At 33.6% G+C, this 6,308-nt stretch overlaps 1 non-coding gene across 1 annotated transcript; it reads right to left on the bottom strand.

Moving 5' to 3' along the window:
- Positions 1-5,625: 5,625 nt before the first annotated feature.
- On the bottom strand, positions 5,626-5,694 carry Smp_tRNA_00636_Pseudo_TTG.1.1. Its single transcript has one exon. It is a non-coding gene (tRNA).
- Between the last annotated feature and the right edge of the window lie 614 nt (positions 5,695-6,308).

Below are 6,308 nucleotides of genomic sequence, written 5' to 3' on the forward strand. Positions count from 1 at the left end.
CTGTCAGCAACAAACTACTGCGGGAGAGATTAACCAGATTCCAGAGGAGGAAGAAGCGCTGGAAGGGGATAGGACACACATTGAGGAAAGCACCTAACCGCGTCAATCATTATTAAGAAATAACAGATATGTTCTCATGTACTGATTGGAATTTTTTACACAGTCACTATTCTGATGTTGTCAGGACAATCAAAATAAATTCCAGAGGTCAACAATTAGAAATCATATGCTCATAAACACATATATGTATTCGTTTAAACATCCCCATCACCAATACATGCCTACTGACATATCTATATATACTACTTAAATAGTTGAAATAGAATATGAATCATTCTTACTATTTAACCAAAAACATATTTACATATTAACATAGAATGAATTATTATCAGAGTTCTAATTGATGTCATATTAGAGGGTATATGATTAGTAGTGATTTGTACACTAAACTAATACATGGATTCCATTAGTATCTATCCTAGTTTTCTGTTTCTCTATCATCCTTGAAGAATAACAAAAACCACAAGAAGAATTCATCAAATTAGAGAAGGATAAAAAAAATACTTTTAAGAAGAAAAGAAAACGAGTAAAGAAAAGTAAATTATTCATCAAATTCTAACTATGATTTCGATGATGAAGAAGGTGAGTCACATAGACATAAATTTGATTGGATATGAATGAAATAATTTTATTTAATCAGTTACTATACATTATAGCAACTATCCTTACACCTGATTTCGATTATAGTTAACCCTTTTTATTAACTTACTTAACAGACATTGTCATTTGGATAGTAACAATTCGCATATATCTTTGTAATGTGTTATGATCACTAGAGCACATGATAGAGTCTAGCCAAAACGTTTATTGCTTAAATATCATTCGGTGATTCATCCTCTTCCCCATATATGTATTCACTCAAATCCTATTATTAGCTTTTGATTTGTTTTGCTGCATCCTTATACAATTTGATTATAAATATTGACTAACGCTTGATTAAGGTGAGTTGGCTTATCCGCCAACTCCGATGTGAGTTATTTTCGCTTTGCTCGCCGATAATTGCTCATATGCTTGTAGCTTTGTGGCCTGCGTCATTTGATAATAAACTGTAGTTGTAGCTTCTCTTTGCCTTCTGATTTCATGCACCGTTGAGATTTATATTATAACGGTTATCAAGGTGAAAGACTAGCGAAGCATTGTACTAGAACATGTTCAGATTGAATTTAGGATAACATTTAACATGTTTTAAGTAATCGAAAAACTTAACAAACACAACATCTTTATGAAATTTAATTCAATTTCATGTAGAACTATAGGCATTCTAAACCATGATAAATTGTTTCATTCGGATTTAGAATCCATCATCAATCCATAATAATTAATGGAGTTCAACCAGGTCTGTTGTGAGATATCAACTCAGTGAAAATATTGGTGAATGGTTGCTCAATTTCACGGATTGGCTGAAGTTAGACATTACCACCGCTGAATGCCGGCCAGCTCAGTGGTCTAGAGGTTGAGCGCTCGCGCGTGAAACTCCTAGGTCCTGGTTTTGAATCTCGCGAGGCGGGATCGTGGATGCACACTGTTTACGGGTCCCACAATAGGACGAAACGGCCGTCCAGTGCTTCCATGTTTTCCATGGTGGTTTCGCTTCAATTGACTCATAATTTCGACTATATAATACTATTATGTTTCAGTTGTATGTAGACGACAAAAAAAATAAAATAGGATGAATTCATCCCGTTCTGATGCGTTTTTTCTTGTTTTTTTTAAAGCAGGGATCAAAGTTACTGCTTTTTTAAAATGGCATCGAGGTACAATGTAACCTTGGAGATTCTACTCAGTTATCGACCAACCAAAACGGAGGATATATGAATGGATAACTTAATACCGATGAGCAAAACCTTATTAGGATTTACAAAAATCTTTTCATATGAATCATAAACTGATGAAGGTTCGAAATAGACTTTGACATCAAAGGTTACAAGTTAAAATGGAAGAATGCTTTGTTACATACATTTGTATCTATCCTTCAGTTTTTCAGTTACATATCTAAAAACAGATTAAAATTACTATGAATAGTTTGTAGATCATGTTCAATGGGCATATATATTTCGATCAAATTTGTTTTCTATAATTTATTCTCATAAAATACAAACAGCTTTCTGATCATCATTTGATGTTATGTAATTTTTGCTCATCGGTCCACCGGGGTGCTTGATATCTGTGTTTTTGCGCCACAGGATTGAGTTGTACTATTCATATTGTAGCGTTGAAGCCTATATGGTGTCTGGTTCCCTTGGGATTGAGCTATACTGATTGGGTTAAGCCTGAGGGCGGTGTCTGCTCTCCTGATAAACAACAAGCTTTTTTTATCATGTAGAATATAGTCACTTAATTTCTAAGTTGTTATATTAGGTCAACTTAAGGAAATCACTGACTTCAAATCAAATGACAGTATAACTAGAGTACGAAACAATTTCATTAAGCTTATACTTTATAATTCCTTGAAAAAGCTTGGACCAGATTGCTAGGCGAAACGTTGGATTTACTACAAATTCATTCGCTGGGATTTTACAAATATATATTATTCCTATTTAATGTCTTACATCAACTCGGCGCTCAAATACTGTGAAACTATTCGCTCTAATTTAGACGAGAGTTCTTTTATACTTCATAGTATTGAAAATGAATTCATAATAGAGATATTTCATTAAAACAATAACTAATCACATGAATTTTGATATATCATTTATGATAACAATATAGTTAGTTCTTGAGAATAATGTTTAAATCATTAACAAAGCCAATAGGTGAATCTTAAATTATTTCCTTAGGGATTTATTCACAATTAGTCCTTTAAACTACTGATAACAATAACATGTATATATAAGTAGTATCGAACAGACAGTTATCTAATATTATTTTTTGAATGAAATTAAGCTTTAACTTTAAATTGGATAGTGTTTCGATGTTTGTTTTTTGTTTGTAGAATAGAGTTTTGAAAAAGTTGACATTAGGAATTCTTGAAGTTCTGTCAACAAACTTTAACTATGGTTGCTTGACCATACAGTAAGATTCTTGTTACTGATAAATTTGAATAAAGGATTCTTATATCATACAAATTGACGAAAGTGTTAGTAATTCAATTATGAATTGGTTGTATAAATGATTTTATCTTTCGGATACAGACATCTTGATGGTATGAGTTTGATCTTATGTGTACACTATAGAGTAGTAATGAATAAAAATAAAAAAAGCGGTTTAGTGATATCATTTTTCCCAATCGTTCTACATTTGATATCGCCCCCGAATGCCCTGGTACGGCCGAGATTGGGTAGAGTCCGCTCTCCTTCTCGAAATGCTCTCATATGGCCACGCGAATATATAGCATCTGCCAGGGAAGTCCTACTCACTGCCTTCTTGTGACATTACTGTTGTTTACGAAATTGAGAAGACGAAAAGCGAATGTCCGGCTCTTTAACCGTGTTGGTGAGCACAGAAAGTTCACCTAGGGGAGTAGGAAAACCCTGATTCCAAACCAATGGTGCACATGGACTCCAGGATCCTGAGGGAACAAATGGCGTATGAATCAATCGTTGGTCACCGGCTACCATGGGACTGCATCTCCTGATGTTGATCCACTGTTTTGTGGATCAGATCTTTAGGTCAAAGGCTTCGGGTATGGCCGCCCTAAGAAAACCACCTGCTTCAGTTTGGGCACCTGAGCAGTATTACAGCCCTCATACAAATCAAATGAGATTTGTGTGGCGCATATATATCTGATTCACCTTTGTACCAATATCTACGTGCTTAAATAAATAAATATAAATATAACATATGATATCAGTGTGTAATGAAGATTTCCATAAGTCTGAATAATCACTACAAACACATGGAAATCAACTAAGTATGAAGAACTTTTTTTATTAGAATTCATGAATCACTTAATCTGAAGTTTAATACAGGACCATTTAATCTCATAGTATGAATGATATGTCTTTAAATTGATTGATATATATTTCTATTTTTAATGAATTCATAATATCGTTTGACAATCTTGAAATCTTTTTCATTCCAAAACATGATAAAACTTCATTATTATTGTCTTTTCACTGACTCTTAATGAATTCATCCAGAAATGAGTCAAGGATTTAAGTTATATATACAAACTTCATAAAGATAAGTACCTCCGTGCACTATAAAAGTTTCTGATATATTAATTAACAAACAAATCTAGTTAATTGTTAGATAGTAATTAATATGGGTATATGCAGAAAATACAGATGACCTTGAAGACAACCGCTGACAATTTAGAATTATAATTAGAATAGTGGTGTGTGTAAATTGAGTTGGTTTCAATAGTTGAATTCCTGAGTCGATGTAAACTGGACAACCATTGAAAACCTGGGAGTATTAAACGGCCGTTTCGTCCTATAACAGGACTCCTTATCAATGCGCATCCACGATACCGTATACAGGACCCGAACGCGGGATCTTTGGTCAACCTCTAGACCACTGAACCTACATCCGACGATGTTAATGTCTAACTTCAACCGATTCATGATCTTGAGCAACCATTCATTCATTGTATGAGGTATATATCAGTCTCTACCCGATACGGATTGGACTCGATCGGTCACGGCTTCTCACTTGAACTCCAGAACATTCAGTGAGCATATGATGATTATTATTAGAATGAAGGTTTGTGAACATTGTAATGATCCTATTAGTTAAATTCATGAGTCGAAGAAATGTTGCACAAAATCATGGGATGATTGAAGTTAGACTTAATCACCGTTGGATGCTGGCTCAATGGTCTAAACGTTAAGCGTTCACGCCCGAGACCGAGGGTTCTTGGTTCCAATCCCGTATATGGGCCGTGAATGCATAGTGCTGAAAGGTCTTATACTAGGATGAAACGGCTGTTCGCTAAGTCCAAGTTTTCAATGGTTATCTAGCTTATATCGACTCATGAATTCAACTATTAACATTTAGAATTACACAAAATAAAATAAATAGCAAAATTAAAGAAAACCTTATTTTATTTCGGTTCTATGGAAATATTTATTTATTCTTCCATTTCTGTTTACCAGTGCTAATGTTGTTTAAAGTGAACTATTATTATTACTATTATTATTATTAGTAGTAGTAGTAGTATTAGTAGTAGTAGCAGTAGTAGTATTAGTAGTATTAGTAGTAGCAGTAGTAGTATCACTTCGTATTGTTCAATAATAATTGCATAGTGTTAATTAACTTTTACATACAGAAAATAGATGACTTTTGTTCAGTATGAATGAGTATAATGACGTAGGTGTTTAGAGTTATGTAATATAATATAACATTATATATATATATCTAAATACATAGAACAATATGAATAAAAACATTATAATAGAGTATAATACTCTTGTTATTCCTAAATAGACTAATGAAAAACAATCAGAAATACATATAATTAATAAACAAATCACAACCGAATACTGATTCGATAAGAATCATTTATTTCTCTACAAACAAAAAGAAAACAAAACAAAAAATAATAGCAGTAGAATCCAGTTTGACGCGTGTTTCGTCCTATTTGGGAGTCGACAGCTGGATGTATCTGCATCTCAGAGTTAATGTTAACTCTGGGACTCGAACCCAGTACCGTTCGCTTCAAACGCCATCACGTTATCCACTCGGCCACTAAGTCCTGATAGCGGCTTGCTTGTGCAATGTGGTGAAGTTTAAATTCACTTGGTATTGTTTATTTGAATTTTCCTATTAATGGTTAGGACTGAAACTGATCAGTCTCTTATTGGCATATATGCATACTGTGCGTATTGCCTCGATATAGTCTAAATTCACAAGCATTGTAGGCGAAGATGGATAGTGGCTAGCAGTGGAATCCAGTTCGACGCGCGTTTCGTCCTATTTGGGACTCGTCAACTGACCAGTTGCAGTCCTAAACATCAATAGGAAGATCCAAACAAACAATACTAAGTGACAAAAATAATAATATTATCTAAAAGTAAATAATTTTTGTTTTCAAATAAGTATACAAATATAGTAGGAAATTCAATAATTTACATTATAGACTTCTTTTTTAGTTGAGTAATCATTAAAAACTACGAGGAGGAGAAGATCCGTTTCGTCGTAGAATACAGCTCTTCATTAGTACACATCAAGAGGTATTTCTTAGATCCTTAATGAGAAACAATGTTCAAACTAACACAGTTATCGACGGATTATTACAGGATCAATTGAAATTAGAACTATAAATCATTGAGTACTACTGATTCAGTGTTTCAAGGATTAAACTCTCT

Source organism: Schistosoma mansoni, chromosome 6 (genome assembly GCF_000237925.1).
Source record: "Schistosoma mansoni strain Puerto Rico chromosome 6, complete genome".
NCBI classification, from domain to species: Eukaryota; Metazoa; Platyhelminthes; class Trematoda; order Strigeidida; family Schistosomatidae; genus Schistosoma; species Schistosoma mansoni.